At 36.2% G+C, this 20,549-nt stretch overlaps 2 long non-coding RNA genes across 2 annotated transcripts in view; one reads left to right on the forward strand and one right to left on the reverse strand.

Annotated features, from left to right (window-relative positions):
- The window catches only part of LOC131514965 (uncharacterized), a 305,085-nt gene that overhangs the window by 176,631 nt on the left and 107,905 nt on the right, over nt 1–20,549 (reverse strand). The window lies entirely within an intron of this gene.
- LOC131514964 (uncharacterized) overlaps nt 18,695–20,549 on the forward strand; it is a 125,428-nt gene continuing 123,573 nt past the window's right edge. Inside the window, exon 1 of the long non-coding RNA XR_009263364.1 lies at nt 18,695–18,761. This is a non-coding gene — a long non-coding RNA (uncharacterized LOC131514964). The remainder of the gene's footprint in view (nt 18,762–20,549) is intronic.

The raw sequence follows: 20,549 nt of genomic DNA on the forward strand, positions 1-20,549 counted from the left end.
TGAAAGTGAAATTTGTGCGACAGTGTGGACAGAGTTCTGACAAATCAGTGAAGCTATAGGAACAAGATGATGGGTGTAAACCATATCTGGAGTAAATGCAGGTCATTGAGAAATTGGTCCATGTTGACAGGCTCTTGAAGTTATTTTTCCACTGTCATGGTAAAATCTATGAGTGATGTTAGCAGAAGGGTCACTTAGGGATTCCTATCAAGACATAAGGCATAGAAAGTGTTCATTACTCCACTGGCGTATTTTGAGTAATGACATCTTAACCCACTTTCCAGATGTGCTATTTCCTTATGGGAACACCTCCTAGTTGTTTACCAAAAGTTCATGCTTCAATATCAATAGGAAATAAGGGAAAACATTCATACTTATTTCAATAATTTCTACATGATCAAAGAAAGCCTCAGTGATTCTTAAAAATATCGATGCACTTTTTGTGTGTGACTTAGCATGGTTCTCAGCCTCTAATGTAATGCTTCCTCAATACTGATTTTGTTACATTTTCTTAAGATTTATGTTACTACACACACAAGAGACAAAAACATTAATGTAGTTTATACAAAATTTTTGTTTCCTTGGTCCTGGAAATCTTGTTGAGGGAATTATATAGTCTCCTGTACAGATAATTTTCCATATATTGAAAAGAATTAACTTTTTTTTTTCATTTGCTTTAATGTAGCCGGGTTGTTAATTTGTAGCACATTGGTGGGAAAAGCCACAGCAGGAAGCTTTTGGCTCTTGCTAAGATATGTAAATTACAGTAATAATCTTTGCATTAAAAGTGATAAAATAAACTTAATGGGTCCAACCCTACAGTTGTTATTCTGAACCAAAAAAAGAAAAAAAAAAAGAACTTTATGAATATAACTGGAAATGTTCAACTAAATTGTGTAGGGCTGTTTCCATAGATTATCATCTTCAGTTATTCTTAGATACCTCCTATGAAAGCACAATGGAAAGATTCAAAATAAACTGGCCTGCCCCTGACCTGAGGTTTTGTGTCATCATTAACAGGAGCTATAATTGAATAAGTATCATACGCATATGAATACATAATAAGCTACAAGTTTCCTCTTTACAAAAAAAAAAAAAAAAAGGCTTAAGTGGGCCTTCTGAACCACGAGGGTGAGTGGATGTCTGGATATTTCCCGTTTTTACATCTTGCCACCCTAATTACAATTGTCAAGTTTTCTTTGAAATAAGGTTCTCAGTCTGACTCCACAAGATGCTTGTGAAAATAAAATCCTGCTTTGGGGGAAAGGGAAACAGGAACACTGTAAATCATTTTTGTCCGTTACAATAACTTCAAATGATTTTCTTCTCAACTGTGAGCAGAGGCCTGAAAAAGGATGGATACATATTGTTCGTGCACAGAGAAGAGAAGAAAGGGCAGGACCAGGCATGTGAACTCTTACCCGGATGTGGGCTCTGATGGGTGGGCCAAAAGTACACAGGGCAGAAAGAGAATGACTGGAGTTATGAAATGCCATTCCCCTTCTGCACGACTTCGTCTTGAGCTCATCCTGCTCATGACTCTCTGGTGTCAATAACAAAAACACAAGGAACAACACTAATAGCAGTAATCGAGTTTTTAGAGTATTTGCCATGTATTTTTGAAACTGTGTGAAAATCTTCTCGTGCATTATTTCGACTTCTAGACACCGGCGGGGGTAGAAGAGAAAAATTACAGAATTGGTCGGACGAGGCTACAGTTTTCCAAAGAAAGCATTATTTTTCCCTAACTAAAGTTTACTAGCCCAATGACCACATTCTGTAGGCCACCAACAGCATTAAGAATTTTACGTGCACTGTTTTTACATGCCCTATTAAAATTTTACATGCTCAAAAAGTAGCATGTGTAACAGCTTTTCCAGTCTCAGTTAAAGTTTGTCTGATAATATCCCCCAATGAGAATGGTTCTTCACAGATTATCGTGCTTGAAGAAACAAGGAAATAGAAAAATAGAAAGCCTGGGGTGGATTTTTTCCCCTTGATGTTTAGAAAGGTGTTTTTGGAAGCCTCGGCCTAGTGCTCTAAAGGTAAATGGTTTCTCCCTCTAATGAGAATTCCAGCATAGGCAAGGCTGATTCAATCCACATTGCTGTGCTGGTTGTTTATGACTGGTGTCTGTTCTGAATGGGTACGTGTGTACTCCGATTGGCTGGCACTTATTGTACCGGTTATTATACACAGTATTTTGAATAACACTTTAGAGAATAACTGACAGAAAACTTGGAAGTAATTGTCACCTCATCCAAAACTCCAATTATGTAGGGACTTGTATCACAGTTGCAGGAAAGCTGTTATATGTATCTTATATGAGTAGCAGCTGCCCTTTTCACTATTACTCTCTAGAGAAATAATAGCTCAAGGATGCTCAAACTCTTAAGAGTATAAATCGAAATATTTATCAACCTTTCCACACTTGTTTATAATAGTCCTGTTTTGACACACTGAGATAAATGTGAATAGTCTTTCAATTACTTCGTTGTTTTCACTTCTTACAAAGTGATGATTACTCTCCTTTCTAATAGGTGAGAATCTCAGCCTCCAAAAACTTGTTTACATCAGTCCCGAAAAACAGTCTAAAGGGATAGTCCACCCATCCTTCCCATTCAAAAATTTATTAAGCATCTATTAATATGTACATTTCTATGATAGACATTGTGAATGGTTCAAAAAAGACAAGAAAGAAAAATAAGTTCTTGCTAGGCAGCACTCATATGCAGGGATGCGTGTGCTGTCTCTTGATTTAATTCTACATTTCCATAAGAGCAGGTTGCGGGAAAAGCATCTGAATTTTTAAAGGAAATATTTAGACAAATCATTAGGAAATACCTCCTGACAATGAGAATAATGAGAAAATGGAAATATATAGAGAGAGAATAAATGTTTATTGAATGTAATTTAATAAGGAGACAAACTGTCTGCCTTGAAACAAAAATAACTCTAACATAACTGGGGACATACCAGATAAATTCAGCTCACTGTTCTGTGCTGTAGGATTCTTAAAGGAAGAGCCTTTTAGAATGGGGGTGGAAGGAGGCATGAGAAAAGAGGCTAGACAGGATGGCGATGCCAGGATGAACATAACCTTGTATGGATGCTATAAAGATTGACTTTTATACTGAATGTGAGAAAGACTGACAGGTTTTGAGTATGGAGGTGACTTAGCTAGATTTTGTTTTTAGATCACAGGCATAGCTATATGGATCTGAAGGTAGCGACATTGAAGGTGGGCATACTAATTAAGGCATCATGTCTATAGTTCATTCATAGGTGAGCAAGTTTAATGCAAATCAGTTTTAGTTAGGAATGTTTTATCAAGGTACCTCACATTTTCTGGGACTAATAAACTTGGGTGTGCAAATAGGGTGAGATTATCTTTTTTTAATTTTTTTTTTTTTTTTGAGAGAGAGAGAATGCACTCATGTGAGTGGGGGAGGGGAAGAGAGAAACAGAGACAGAATCCAAAGCAGCCTCCAGGCTCTGAGCTGTCAGCACAGATCCCGACGTGGGGCTCAAATTCATGAACCATGAGATCATGACCTGGGCCGAAGTCAGATACTTAACCGACTGAGCCACCAGGTGCCCGGGTGAGATTATCTTTAGGAGACCTAATTTCAATGGCTCCTTTCAGTGGAGACCTATATAACACAAGGTCTTCTCTCAAAGGATCACCCATTTATAATTGGAGGCTTCTGGGTACCTGACATCAACTGATGGCCAGTTCATTTCTCAGTACCTCACCAGGCCACCTGTTAGGTCTGCTTTCTTTGAACGTCTTGCCTCACCACTGCCACGACAGGGCCACACTGTGAGGATTCTGGTGTTCCTGTCAAGGAGTTATCTTTCAATATGGATTTTATTTCCGTCAATGGCTAATAGCAACTTAGCATCAACAATACTGAGAAAAGGAGGGATTAAAGGAACATAATTCTCTATGGTACTTTTAAACACCAATTTGTAAGTGGACGGCTTTTCCCATTTCTTTAAATAACCTAAACAAGAAGTTACCCAAATGTTTTTGTGGCTGCTCATTGTTTGAATAAGCACGCAGCTTCCAAGTTTACAGTTACAACAGCTAACATTTACTGAGCACTGCTCACATGCTGGACACTGTAAAATGATTTTTTAAACCACTTTAAAAATTATTTGCATCATACAGTCTCCCCAGAACTCCATGGGGTAGGGGATATCCGTATGCCCATTTTACAGAGAGTAGAAAGAGTTATAGGGACCTCCCTAAGATCACACACATGTAACAACATGCATAGCCCCTCCTCTTCTGCGTTTGTTAAGAGTGTTTGTTAAAAAGTGTGACTCCTTACTTTTTGTGTCTTTAGACTCAAATTTCTCTCTTGAAATCATTCATCCACAGCAATTTTAGATCAGAAGCAAATGCTAATGTAGAGTGCTTAAAAAATGCTGTAAAGGAGTAAACTAAAAAGAGGATGAATTAATTAATTAATCACAGGAAAGCAGGCACAGCTGTTTTGGATCATGCTGATTATATTTACCAGAACTAGCACAATTATTTAGAACAGAAAGCAGAAGCAGAGACATTGATTGAAACTGCAGGGGAACTTTGGTAGGCAGAATATAATTGCTCATTATTTTTATTTGTATCTTCCCATTTCCTTGTTTCTCTTTCCCTTTGTTTTTCAATAATACTCAAGACTTCACATGAAAACACATCCTTTTCATTGCTTGTATATTTAGCCTGGTCCAGCAGCTTGTCTCATTCGGAAGTCATAATGAGTTTCTAATATCATTACAATTTCCACAGTAACCAGTTGGGGTATCATAATCATACAAATGTGACTCTAGTAGAATCAGATGAACTAAGGAATAAAATGCTTATTTTTATGCAAACCTTCTCAGCAATAAACTAAAAGAACGATAAATACAAAAAGATAACTGTCACTATTTTGGGCTTTTCAACTAAAATCTTCTAGGACGATCTCCCTGCTTTATACAGGTTTAACTGAAACTCTGTCTCATCCATGCACCCAACAGTAGTAGTCTTTTTACACCAACATTTGACCTCATTCATCGTATTTATAATGTAAAGACTCTTAACATTCTTAGGGTTCTTAAACTTCAATATCTTTTATATTTGAAGATTACTTGACCATTAAAGTAACGGTTTTTGTTTTTTCTCTCCAAACAACTGAAAAATGAAACAAGATATCCTTATGTAAAGTTATTTTGTCACCTAATATATGTCTGAAGTACATTAACCAAGTGACAACAGGCTGTTGATGCAGTTTTTCGATGCTACATGTTTAACGACAACTCTGCTTTTTACCCAAAACAGTGGAAACATAAGATTGTTTTAACAACTATATTTGACAAACATATGGAGTGTTCATCTGCTCTATTTTATTTTATTTTAAATAAATATATAGGTGTCATTATATTAGCTCTTCTGAAATCACTGAATTCAATATAAGATATTGTTTAGATCAGGAATCAGCACACTTTTTTTTTTCTGCAAAAGGCCTAATAGTAAGTATTTTTGGCTTTGCCAGCCATGTGGTCTCTGTAGCAACGGGGCAATTCTGCTGTTCCATGAAGGCTGCCATTGACAAGAGTACAGAAGGGAATTTGTGAAGTTGTGTTCCAATAAATCTTTATTTACAAAAACAAGTGGTGGCGTAGATTTGCCATCCTGGTTCAAAGAATGTTCTCGACATGACAACCTCTACAAAACGAATCTTTGTTCATATTTACTTTGCATCATTTACTCTATGACTTTTTCAAGTGTTAAATGAGTTTCAATTATGCTGTAATATTACTGAGAGCAGGAACATTTTATTAGAGTTTTGAGTTGTTTGCACCCTCCCATTAGAAAGGTCAAATAGGGGGGCACCTGGGTGGCTCAGTCGGTTAAGCCTCCGACTTCAGCTCAGGTCATGATCTCACAGTCCGTGAGTTCAAGCCCCGCTTCGGGCTCTGTGCTGACAGCTCGGAGCCTGGAGCCTGCTTCAGATTCCGTGTCTCCCTCTCTATCTGCCCCTCCCCTGCTCATGCTCTGTCTCTCTCTGTCTCAAAAATAAGTAAAAAAACAAAAAAACAAAAAAAAAATTAAAAATTAAAAAAAAAAAAACGTCAAATGTGATTTGCACCCTCCCATTAGAAAGGTCAAATGGTCAAGTAATCCAGGGTCTGGATCACAGTCCATCATGCTGCCTCATAATCTAAGAGACATAAAGGAGAAGGTATTTACTCTCCAAATTCTTACTCAGGAATTTTGGGTCTCTCCCACTTAGAAATTTGGACTGCTCATGCTACCTTAAGTGAATTGTGCTCTTTTGAGGTGGCAGAGTATTTTTCTCATTCTTTTCATGCAGAAAGCTTTGCACAACTAAAGTCCTATGATCTATCAAAATGATCTAAGAGGACCTCATGGTAGAGTAATCTAGCATCTGAAATAAAACACGATAAAAAGATGGGAAGAGTCCTGGTATCTGCAGGGAGTGCCCTGTGGAGGTCATATTCTTGTTATATTCTATTGTTTAAGAACATTTCGATAAACCGGTAAAAAATTACTCTCTGAAAGAGCTGACCTGCAGAGATGACTCCGAGCTGGGAGGAGGCTAGGCACATAGCTTCCAAATGAGGTTCTGAGAGATTTTACAAACTCTGGTGTCTTAGCCCAGGATTCTATAATAAAATGCCAAAGAATAGGGACTTAAACAATCGAATTTTATTTCTCACAGTTCTGGGGACTGGGAAGTCTAAGATCCAGGGGCTGACAGCTTCAGTGCCCAGTGGTACTCCATGTCCTGACTTGTAGACCGCTGCCTTCTCACTGTGTACTCACATGGACTTTCCTGATGTGTGTTCGTGGAGAGACAGAGAGCTCTCTTGTCTAGTTCTCTTCTTTAAAGGCACTACTCCCAAAGTGAGGGCCCCACCCTCATGACTTCATCTAAATATAACTACTTCTCAAAGGCCCCACCTCAAATGCCATCACAGTGAGGGTTAGTGTCAACAGATGAATTCGGGGAGGATACCCACATTGGGTCCATAACATGCAGCTTGCCAAAAATTCAGCTGTTAATTAGAAAGCTTACTATTTGACCTTTCTAGCCAAAACAGGAAGTCATGTAGGAGAGTGCCCTGAATTTCACCCTTCCGTATAGTGAGGCTGCAAATGAGATTTATCTTATAATAGTCTATTAAAAATATCTCATTAATTTTTCAACATCTTCCTGTTGCTTCTGTCAAGAACAACGACTAAATGTTAAGAATCATATTATTGAAGCAAGGGAGCTTCAATACACTCATTATGAGGATTGTACTAATCTATGAATTCAATAGATTAATTGAATCTTATGATATTTTAACTTAAAAAAATCATGATATAGCTGTCTATTTTTTCTTTTGTATTTATAAGAAATACATATTTCTTTTCCTAAAGATGACAAATATTTTTATTGTTTTGCTATTGTAGTTGTTGTTAGCTTGGGAATATTAAGAACCTGATTTTCTATCTCAGCAAACCTAATGAATTTTGTGCAGGTGCCCTATTGTAACATACAGTACTGAATTTTTTTAAAAGGAAAGTTTTTCAATTTATTTCGTTGGGAGTTTTTGTGTATGCATATACTGAATAAGATAATTGACTTTTAATCTTTCTCCACTCCATATCTCTCATTTCTGTTTTATTCTAAATGCATGAAACATAATTGTCCAAAACAATCTTAAAATGATATGAAATGATATGAAAACAGATATACAGTTGGGATTGATGATTTAATAGATAGTCTACTGATATTTCATCATTTGCTACAATTTCCGTTTGAAAAGCAAATTCATTTTTAAAAGGAAATGTCTCTGCTAATTGTTCTCAATATTTCTGAATAGGAATTTATGTTAACTTGGTGAACAAATTGTTTAAATTGCTTGAGGATAAAATGTTTTTACTTAATTTACTAATATAGTAAAGTATCTTAGTAGTTCCCTTCCATGGAATGTCTTTTTACTTCTTTTTGAAATTTACTAATAATTGTCAAACCATGCTTCTATTTTGTGCTAGTTATTCTAGATTACATATCTTTTTCTTTTTATATTCTCATTTATATGGCTTCTCATCTCTTATGACTTGGAACAATTTATATAATATCAATTCATTTGTTCTGTGAGAAGTTAGGTAATCCAACAATGATAATTATTAAATATTTTGTAAGTTATTCTTAATTATTGATTCACAGACTGCTCTGTATAGTATGTGACACTCTATATTTATTTAGAAAATAATTTCACTGATGTTTTTGACTATAGCACCAGGTAACTGTGGATACAATTTTATACAACTTATTGCATTTATAGTCATTTTTCTTTAACAGAAGTTTCTCAAATTTTTCTATTTTGCTAATTTTTAAAAAGTAGCTCATCTTGGATGCGTGAATGCCATTATTTTTATAGTGGTGTCATAATAATAATAAGACAGTTGAGTAATGAACATGCTGCGTCAAAGAAGACATAGCTTAGAATTTGTTCTCATGGGTCCCTGTCACCCATTGCTGGTGTATTAGTTTTCTATTGCTACTGTGACAAATGACCACAAATAGCAGCTTAAACAACATAAGTTGATTATGTTCCTGTTCTACAGTCCAGAAGTTTGGCATGGGTTTTGCTAGGCAAAAATAAAGGTGTCTCATTGCTCCATTTCCTTTTGGAGCTTCTAGGGGAGACTCTTTCTTTGATTTTTCCAGCTTCCAGAAGCAGCCACATTCGTTGGCTTATGGCCCTTTTTATCTCCAAAGCCAGCATGGTAGGCAAGCTCTTCCTCATTGCATCACGCTGACTCTCTTCTTCCACCACCCTTTCTACCTGAAAGGACCCCGGTAATTAGATTGCGTCCATTCAGATATTCCAGGTTAATCAACGCCCTTAACCTAATCACATCGTCAGTGTCCCTTTTGTCATGTGAAGTAACATATTCACAGGCTCAGTGTTCGGGATTAGGATATGGACAACTTGAGTGGGCCATTATTCTGCCTGTTACATCTGTTGCCTTTGTCATTTATGTGTTCAGATTCAGGTCAAGTCACACACCTTTTGTAGAAGAAATTAATGTACATGAATCTGATGCTTATCCGTGATTAATTTCCTTTAATCTTTGTCAAATTTGTCTTTTAATTGGTTTCTAAGCATGTTCCAAAAAGTTGTTTAGCTCTCCATGGTTGGCCAGAGATCTATCTACATAAATTATTTCACTTGGACACATTTGTGTTAAATTATAAATATCCCCTGTGTTAATACACAGATTGTGTTGACAGAATTTGTTTGCTTGAGTTGACCATCATTTTAATCATGCTAATTACTTTATTAGCTCAGTAAACAGTCTTATATTTGGAAAACATTTTATAATGCCACTTAAAGAAAAAATAAGCAGATATCAGATTATAAGGATGAAATTTCATTATGTTTGTTTATACTTCAGAAAATATGTGCTTATCAATGCTTCTTTTAAAAGTTATACTTATATTAGTAATTTACTAAAAACTACTTTTAAAGAAAAAGTGAAATATTGGTACAATGTTTTTAGGAAAACCTGCTATCTAAACTAAACAATGACATTTATACAGATGCAAAATAAATCCAAATTTCATAAAATACTTAGGAAAATAAGGGGCGCCTGGGTGGCGCAGTCGGTTAGGCGTCCGACTTCAGCCAGGTCACGATCTCGCGGTCCGTGAGTTCGAGCCCCGCGTCAGGCTCTGGGCTGATGGCTCGGAGCCTGGAGCCTGTTTCTGATTCTGTGTCTCCCTCTCTCTCTGCCCCTCCCCCGTTCATGCTCTGTCTCTCTCTGTCCCAAAAATAAATAAAAAATGTTGAAAAAAAAAAATTAAAAAAAAAAAAATACTTAGGAAAATGATATGGAGTATTTCTATAGAATCTGGATCATTCAAGAATTAGTTTCTTTTGCAATTAAAAGACTATTTTCTATTATTTTGCTTTAGAAGTTTTAACAAAAAAAAGTGTCACCGCTTGATATGCCTTTTAGCCAAGTTCTAGGAATTTTCTCAGTATGATTATGTTATGACACAGGTTTTTGGTAATGTATGTTTTATTTTATACATTGAAACAAATTTCTCATTATTGTAGCTTTAAATTTTTTTTTAATGTTTATTTATTTTTGAGACAGAGAGAGACAGAGCATGAATGGGGGAGGGTCAGAGAGAGGGAGACACAGAATCCGAAACAGGCTCCAGGCTCTGAGCTGTCAGCACAGACCCCGACGCGGGGCTCGAACTCATGGACCGCGAGATCATGACCTGAGCTGAAGTCGGCCGCTTAACCGACTGAGCCACCCAGGCGCCCCTCATTATTGTAGCTTTAAAAATAGTGTCTCTAGGTAAATAGATAAATAGATGATAAATAATATATTAGATTGATAGATATAATCTGGAGATGTTTAAATTGTGCAATTTAAGTCTATACTTTGTGAGTCATATTTGAGATGATAATCATTAACCTCATTTAGTATTAGTTTTTCAAACTCTTTCACCTTTGGTTTATGCAAATATTTCAATAACTTTCTTAGGGTCTTTTAGTTGGGAAAAAAAGCTGGTCGGAACACATAATGGTTGAGCCACCATGGGAAACAATTTGGTGGATCTTTAAAAAGGTAGAGTTACCACACACCCTGTAATTTCACCTGAGTATAGAAATGAAAGAACTGAAAATTCATACTCAAACACATGTTTATAGCAGCACCATTTACAACAGTCAAAACAGGGAAAATCTCAAATGTCCATCAATGGACGAACAGATAAACACATTGTGGTATGTACATACGCAATGAAATATTATTCAGCCATGAAAGGGAATGAAGTAGTGATATATGGTACAACATGGATGAACCTCTAAAATGACTGAGTGAAAAGAGCCAAAAACAACAGGTCACATATTTTATGATTCCACTTATATGAATAGACAAATCCATAGAGTCCAAATATGGACTGGTGATTGCCAATGGCGGGGCTGGGAGTAGGGAGAGGGGAGAGGGAATGAGGAAAGTGATTATTGGGTATGAAGTTTTACTTTGAATGGATGAAAATGTTTTGAAATTAGATATAAATCGTGGCTTCACGTTGTGAATGTTCTAAATGCCACTGAATTGTTCAAGTTAAAATAGCATGTGAATTTCACCTCAATAATTAGTATGTTTTTTAAATGTCTGTGGTATAAACAGTATAACTTCTCATTTAAGACTAGGACATTTAAGCTCTTAATTTCACAGCTCTGATGGGGGCTTTTGCCCCTTAGCCTTCACTTTCTCAAGATGTATCCACATACACTTTCTACCCTGGACCATTGAGTTTCTGTGACTGCAGATAGGTGTTTTATTGTTTTTCAATGACAACCACATGTCTTCTCTCCATTTTTTTTAAGCTTCCTTAACTATACCTAAGCCCCTTTTGACCGTAATCCACATCAGAAGCCACTGAAACTCAGAAGAGGTGTTCTCAACTTATTTGCCTATACACTGAACATGAGAATGTATTTTGCTACCCACACATGGGCATAGAGGATACTCTGCTGCCTCACCTTTGATCCAGACTTGACCCAAGGGTGTTCTGACATAGATGTCCTGCTTTCAGATTCCAAGCACAAATGAGAATTCTACTGTAACATTTCAGAATTCAGACATCTATTTCTAATCTAAGTGGAAGACAGAAACTGCTCTGCCTCCTCACATTTTTCTATATCCTGAGTACATCACAGGAAATATTTTTAAACTAAAAAATCAAGATGTAATTCTTCCTTTGATTCCAGAATTTGAATCTCCTCTGAGGCAACATGTGACACTTACTGACTATGAAAGGAATAGGGACTAAAAAGAAAAAAAAATGTGATGATCTCAGGCACACATATATGGCTGAAAACAATTTGATTCTTAAATTAGTAGAGATTTGTATATAGATGTTGGCTTCCCAGGGTTGGGTTCTTAACAATTTTACATTAGTGCAACTGGAGATTTCAAAACCATTATAATATCCTGTCTACCTTCTGTACCTATAATGCTGGCGATGGGAATTAGGAAGCCAGAGGTTGGAAAAAGAGACAGCATCTTTCTTTGAAAAACTCCCAGGAAACACTCCTAAGCAACAGCGCATTGCTCTGTCTATCCCAAATAACTGAAGAACATAATGGCATTGATGTAGGATCTATGATAGCACAGCACAGTTTGATCAGGCATTCTGACTGATGATCATAGGAATTGTATTAATAGTTCAATGACTATTGGTCAGGGAATTCACCGCCAAATCTTCCCCTTCCTGTCTTCCTATATTTACATTGGGACATTGCAAATCTTCACATCACATAGAATCTATTTCTGAACCCCTTGATGCTGGGTTTTTCATTAGACTAATTTTAACCATTAAAGCACTCAAATGTAACACAACGGGAGACTTGAAAAACATTTACACATTGAGCTTGTTTTCTTGCTATTCTTGGATTCCTTTCAAAGCCATGTGGCTAAGCCTGGTTCATCTGTTGAAAGACAACATGGAGACTACATAGAAATATACTCCACTCATCCCAGGCATCTCAGACAAGGCCATCATAATCTTCTTAGCTCCCAAAAGTCCACTAGCTCATTGAAAATTCTTGAATAAATCTAGCTGAGATCAACTAAGCCTGGGTGAGATTTGATGAGCCATTGTATGAATCCATTCAACTAGCTGACCCACAAAATCATATGCTAAATAAATAGTTGTTTCAGCCCACTAAGTTTTCGACTGTTTTCTTCTTCCCCAAAAGCTAACTAATAAACTTAGTGATCATTCTATTCAACAACGTACTTACCATTGCATTTAATTCACCTAGGTAAATGTAAATTATGTAAGTTGTCACTTATTGAGCACTTACACATGCACGGTATATTGCTAAAAATCATGTACCTATGACAAACATTGCTTAAGGTTTGTGCTATGGACTGAATTGTATCCCCCCAAATTCATATGTTGTAGCCCTAACCCCTAATGTGGCTTTATTTAGAGAGAGTCTTTCAGGAGGTAATTAAGGTTACATGAAGTTATATGGGTGGTGCCATAATCCAATAGGACTGGTGTTCTTAGAAGATGTGGAAGAGACATCAGGAATGTGCACACACACACACACACACACACAAAGCTATTTGAGGACAGCCATAAAGCAGCCATCTGCAAAGTCAAGAAGAGAAGCCACAGGAGAAACCAAACTTGTTGACACCTTGATCTTGGGCTTCCCAGCCTTCAGAACTGTGAGAAATAAAGGTTTTGTTCAGGTCACCCAGTCTGTGGTATTTTGTTATGGCAGTCCTAGGTGCCTAATATAGTTTGTATTATTGTCTTCTTTTGGCAGCTGAGACAACTAAGTCTGAGAGGAATTTATCTAACTAGTCCTCACTAACAAGCTAGTATTCCGCAGAGATGAGATTCCAGACTAGGTCGTTTTGATGGTGAAACCCAGGTTCTTAGCAACACAGAGGAAACAAAGCGTGCTTTTCTTTTACTGCCCTGACAGTATCAATATTAGCATATATGATCAACACCCCCCCCCAAAAAAAACCCAGAGCCCAGATTAAAGAGCATACTACTTTTGTCAAATAAAACGTAATGAAACAAAAGATGAAATACAAAACATGCATCCAAAACAATGAGTGTTTAAAAGAAGAACTCAGGAAGAGGACATTTATCCATAATCCACTGAGACTAAGACTCTGATGACCTATTTGGTTTCTTTTCTTCACCTAAACTGTTATAATGGTAGTTTTTGTAGATCATGCTAACTTTCTGCCACATCATTTCTGGTTATTAATAGTTTATGTTACCTTCCTTTTAATTTTTTTTTTCAACGTTTTTTATTTATTTTTGGGACAGAGAGAGACAGAGCATGAATGGGGGAGGGGCAGAGAGAGAGGGAGACACAGAATCGGAAACAGGCTCCAGGCTCCGAGCCATCAGCCCAGAGCCTGACGCGGGGCTCGAACTCACAGACCGCGAGATTGTGACCTGGCTGAAGTCGGACGCTTAACCGACTGCGCCACCCAGGCGCCCCTGTTACCTTCCTTTTAAATGTTTCTCCACTTTTGTGTCAGTGAAATGATTGATAGGACACCGCATTTCACCAGGCCTCTGTTACAAGGGGTTCATGTTCTACATTTAAGCGAAGTGGGGCTGCTGTTTTCTTAATTTGCTAAGTATATTCTATTTCCCTGTATTTGTTATTTAGTCCTGTGGCATGGGTGAATCAGATAAGGCCCTGAAGTATCTATCTATGCCTGAGTACCCCCTGAAGGATAATAACATAGACAAAAAATTGATTAGCTCACTGGTTGAAAATTCAGGTGAGAAAACTGTCCTAGTCCCCAAATCAAATATTTCTCAGATTCAATCAATGATTAGTTAAAATTAGTGAAAAATGCCTAATACTCTTTAGTAGTAAATTTTGACAAACATTTGGCTTGATTAAAAACTAAATAAATAGGGGCGCCTGGGTGGCTTGGTCGGTTAAGCGTCCGACTTCAGCTCAGGTCATGATCTCACGGTCCGTGAGTTCGAGCCCCGCGTCGGGCTCTGTGCTGACAGCTCAGAGCCTGGAGCCTGCTTCCGATTCTGTGTCTCCCTCTCTCTCTGACCCTCCCCCATTCATGCTCTGTCTCTCTCTGTCTCAAAAATAAAATAAACGTTAAAAAAAAAAACTAAATAAATAGTGAGCATGCCTAAAACTCTTTCATCCATCCATAACTAAGTTGTCTTAAAGTTAAATACCAAATATTTTTATTTTTAGTGTTATGTCATGAAGTACAATTTGTGTCTAATCTATTCTGATCCTATACATATACATGTTTTTGTTTTTAACTTGGACCTCATTATTTTGGTAACATTTCTTTTTAACATTATTATCAAGAAATGAATGGAAAATTCTATTAGATTCCAAGGTTTCCACATGTAAATTGCCCACAGTTTTTAGAAAAATTAGTCTTAAAGCTTACAAAACATTTTTGGAATCATTCTGTTTTTCCTCTCAACATTAACATTTTGTTTAAATATGCTGTCCTAAATATTGTACTAAATGTTCACAGTATCATAATTTTTATATTCTCTAATTTCTTTTATGGGATAAAAATGGCTTGTCTGCCTCATTTATGCCATAATTAGTTAATATTTTTAAAGTGCCTTATGTTTGGGTTACTAATATAGAAAATTATAATTCATAAATGTTTTGAACCGTGACTTGACTTTTTTTTTTTTGAGGATCAATTTTGTCACCAGTTTGATAATTGCTTTGATAATGATCTTGTTCATCACAATCTGATTAAAATTCAGTACATGTAAAATGTGCATTCTCTTAGCATTTTAGGGACTTAATGGAATTAAGAAATAAGGAGGTTAAGTAACTTGTCAAAGAGAGCAATACTAGTAAGTGGGACAGTAAGGATTTAAACTCATGTTAGTCAAGATCAAAAATAGTGTTCTGGGGCACCTGGGTGGCTCAGTCGGTTAAGTGTCTGACTTTGGCTCTGGTCATGATCTCACCATTTGTGAGTTCAAGCCCTGCATCGGGCTCTGTGCTGACAGCTCAGGGCCTGGAGCCTGCTTCAGGTTCTGTGTCTCCCTCTCTCTCTGACCCTCCCCCACTCACACTCTGTCTCCCTCTGTCTCTCAAAAATAAATAAACATTGAAACAAAACAAAAATAGTGTTCTCAATCAATATACTACTCTCCTGGGTTTGCAATATTTTTTTTTACTTGCTCCTGATTTCATAAAATTTTATTTTGCATTAAGATGTACATTAAATATGTATTGTAAAAAGAAAATTTATATCATTGCCTTTAGAGCAAAATATATACTCTACAATCAATCTCCAAGATTTGGAAATCGAATCATTTCAAAAGGGTAATTTTTTCAGCTTATAGCTCTTAGATTACTTCATCTCTCTTTTTCTCAAAACTATTTAGGCAGAACTATTAACAGAATTAACTTCTAAGAATTTTGAGTAGTGGAAAGTTTCATTTTTTTAAGTTAGAGAATTATACATGAAAATTAATGTTGATGAGATTATGTCTATGTACTCCAACGTGCTTTGGAGAAGATCTCTGACTCCCTTATGGAAGAGTCTTGTTTTCCTCTCTGGAGATCAGGGCACATTTTCAGATCTCGTTGTAGCAACACATTTCTGTGAACTCAGACTGGACTTTGATTTGTACACATTTTCAAGGTAATAACTGACAAGGAAGTAGGTCCACAGTGCTTGAGCTCCCTCCGAAATCTGAAGAAGAACTCTGAAAATATTACATTTGAGTTCTTTTGGAGGACAGGGAAGGAAAGCATTAGAAAACTGAAGAGGTATGAAATGGGAAGCTAAGTTTCAGGACACTTGGAAATATTCAGTAAAAGAGACAACAGAATAGAGTAAAAAGACCAAAACCGTGTGAATTTGGGGGAACAAAAATCCCGTGTTTGTGTGGTGGATCCAACTTATGTGCGTGCCTTTGGGAAAATATAACTGGTGAGTTTTAGGATCTTCAATCATATGTAGATAAGACTATCTTTTTTTAGAGGTATTAAGTGCTTAATGCTTGAGACTTACTGGGCGATTACAACCTTCCACCATCTTGTCTACACAGAGATCAAATGGGTTGTGTGCTTCAAAGATTTTAAGAATCACAAGAAGTGGCAAAAATAGTACAGAGGGTCGCCAGAGCCCGACACTAAATTTTTACACTGATAATATTTTACTTAAACGTTGTACCTTTTAATCAAGAAACTGACACTGGTACAAAACTATTAACTACAGATGTTTCCAAAATTCATCAGTTGTTACAGGCACTCAGGCGTGTGCGTGTGTGTTTGTGCATTGTGGTGTGTGTGTGTGTGTGTGTACAGTGTATCCGTGCATGTGTTTGTGCTGTGTGTGTGTGTATGATGTATGTGATGTGTATGTGATGTGTGTTGTGACGTGCAGTTCTATGAAATTTTATTATATGTGTAGATTTATGTAACCACCACTACAATCAGGATGTAGACTATTCCATCACTACAAAGAAATTGCCTTACACTAACCTTTTTCAGCCAAATCCCTACTGGCCCCTAACCCTTGGTAATCTCCGTCTGATCTTTTCTCCATCACTACACTTTTGTCATCTAAAGAATGTGATACAAACGTAGTCATACGTACAGTATGTAATTTTTTTGATATTCATTCTTTTCACTCAGTATAATGCCCTTGAGCCGATCCAAGTTGTTTGTGTACCAGTAATTTGTTTCTTTTACTGCTGAATTGATTTCCATTGTATGGAGGTATCGTGTCCTACCCACTGAAGGACATTTGGGTGGTTTTTCAGTTTGGGATATTGCAAATAAAGCACCTGTGAATATAATTTAAACATATTCATATCTGTAAGATTTTGTTTTAGTAGGATAAACACTTAGGAGTATGACTCTCGGGTTGCAGGATAAGAGTATGTTTAACTTTTTACAAAATCGCCAAACTGTTTTCCAGAGGGGCTGTATCATTTTACATCCCTAGCAGAAATGTGTGAGAGGTGCTGTTGCAGATGGGAGGTATTTTAAGAAATGTAAAATATGAAATATATTTCTTCTCTGACTTCTTGGACAAAGGGGAATTGGTCATAAAGTACATCTGGGAAAAAATTGCTCAACTGCATGCTAATACTAAGAAAGTAGGAAACATATGATTCACACTTATGCAAAATGTTATTTCCTCAAATGATTGAGGCTAAATTGACATATGATTAGACTGAATGGAAATTTATACATTACTTTCTGTATTAATCAGACCATATTCTTGTTTCTGTTTAGAATAGACAACAGATTTTACTGTATGAACTCACTCAAAATAAGCCAAAATGCTTAATGCCTTCAGAGATTCTTGTAAACATGGTCATTCATTAGCAATATGGAGCAGGGATACTTTATCTGGTGAAAGAAGCATTAGCAAGATTTGGAATGTAACACAATCCCAGCAGGCAATTAAGAGTTGCTTTAAAATACCTCCTATTTAATGAACCCAAGTGTAACACATCTTATATTATCTTCATAGTGAATAAAGACAATCCCTGGGAACAACTTCATGGCAGCAGAAGGCTGCTGTATTCATTCTTCAAGGGAGCCATTTTAAAGTGTGAAACTAATTTATTCCTAAATCAATAGCAAAAAAAAAAAAATCCCCAAACATGTTAATGTAATTTTCATTTCTTCTCTTTAGTTAATTACAAAACCATAGACAAAAGAATTGAAGAATTAGATAGTCAACCAAATAATGTTAAACTAGTGTGTTCTTTACAGTTTAGTATCATTTATCATAGTTAATGAAATCCAAGATTGTAGTTATTAACATTTTTGGTGTATTTAAAATACTTCAGGCAAGGGGATCATCTTTTTATGGAAAAAATGTATTTTCAAACTTTCTCTTTGTAGCTCTATGTATTTTCCTAAATTTACTTTGTTTTGCCTGCTAAAAACAAAATGAACAGAAAATGAAAACGCTTTTCATCAAAACAAACAACTCTACATAACTGTGGGTTTTCTCCTGTGAAATGGTAATAGAGACTTTGAGAGTCATTGTAAAATATAGTAAGTTTAAAATAGCCAATAAGAAGGAGAGAAAAAAAAATGAAAAAAATTACACATGATCTCACTGATTATAGGGATGAGGCATGGATTGAGAAGGGCCAGCCAGGACTACTGAGGAGCCCACAGGGCGTGATCTGCTTTTTCATCAGGTAAGAATGAGGGTGGTTTTCTGCCCTCTAGTTTTCTGACTTTGTGTCCTAATTCACTTTTTCATACTGCACTGTAAAAAATAATGTTTCTTTTTGCAGTCACGTTGTGCCTATAATTTATTTGTTCTTTCCCCTTAAATTTTATGTGTATCTTGGGAAAATTGCAAGTAGAAAGTTTCAGCAAAAAGAAATAAGCTTCTTTGAAACACTGTTAATAGAATAATCACCACAACAAACACAAATAAGGAAGGGGAGATTTTTTTCTACAGTAGTAAAGACACCTATAATATGTTTCCGTTTACGTTGTGTACCTTTAAGGTAATCAACAGAAATAAAACAAATGTATGCCTTTCACTGATTATGTTTCCCAAGGCAAGTTTATTATATCACAGCAGCTATAAATTATCAGTTTAAAACCAAATATAGATACTATTATGCACTAGGGTGCCTTTCTATGAGAATTAGAAATGATTTGATGATAGAAATTTATACCTAAGTATTTCAAAAGCAACCACAGTAAAAACATTTCTTTCATTATTATGATACTCAACTGAAATTAGTTAAAGGAACATTGTAAAACATGCATTTTAGTGCAAGCTGTTTATCAGACCCACTCTTTGGACACTGAAAGCCTAAGTTAAGCACATTTGACTGCATACTGTAAAACACTTAAGATCAAACTCAGGATTGGGTGAGCTAGACACAATTACTGGTGTCAGCAGTTTAAATATAGTTCTTGCTGAGAACACCTTCAAGATAACTGTTCAGACCCATTCATTTTGCCAAGTACAGGCAATAATTGGTAACTGTCGGTGCTCCCTACAAACACCAGGCTCCTCCAAGAATAACCCAGCATGATTAGCTCTCAGCAATTGGCTGCACTTTTGCTGACTTCTTGTGAGTGGTTTTTCACACACAGTCACAGATAAACCCACTGTAACCGAATGCAGCTGATGACTCATTTCATGGCTTTCTGCTTGTCTCTTTCAAAGCTGTGTGTTGTTTCTGTTTTAGAAAGAACAAACATCTATTTTTAACCAAAGGGTGAATTTACTGCATTATTATTCAGAAAAGGCCCAAGCAGGCATCTTATCTTATGCTGTGACATGCAGAACATTCCTGGGTTTTGTTCCATAAATATAGCAAAGTTTTACTTAAAGGAACAATGTCAAAATGACCTTCAAACGTATCTATAGACTTTTGTGTGTTGCTACAGTAAATGCAGAATTCAAATTGAGTTTCTCTGCAAAATGCATTTTGGGAGAAGACATTTCTAGAGATTATAGATGGTTCAAAAGCAATTTAATGCTGGGTACACTTGGGGTGCTGTCTGATTCATGAATAATGAGGACACTTACATGTTCACTTGATATATGGTATTCAAACAGAACTCAATGAATATTTCTCATGGAGAAGGTGTCAGCTGGAGTAGTTATGTATGGGAGACTTGTTAAAAAAGGGTTCAGAGTTTGAAATAATGTAAAATGAGGCTAATTTTCTTTTAAAGGACAATATATTATATTGCCTTAGAACTTGTTAAGAAGTGAATACTTGTCAAAGTTGAAAATTAAATATCTATAAAATTTTTTAAATAAAATATTAGTCTTTGCTGTAATATATAGATATATTTTTTTCTGAACCATATTAAATCAAAATAACACCATTTCTTTTGTATTTTTTATTCAACAGACATATACTGTAATTCCCCACCAAGGATGAAACTCTGAATAAGGCTGTGTGAGTTTACCATGAGGCAAGTTAATGACCAAATCATTTCCATACTTTGCT

The sequence above is a fragment of the Neofelis nebulosa genome, chromosome 6 (assembly GCF_028018385.1).
Source record: "Neofelis nebulosa isolate mNeoNeb1 chromosome 6, mNeoNeb1.pri, whole genome shotgun sequence".
Lineage (NCBI taxonomy): Eukaryota > Metazoa > Chordata > Mammalia > Carnivora > Felidae > Neofelis > Neofelis nebulosa.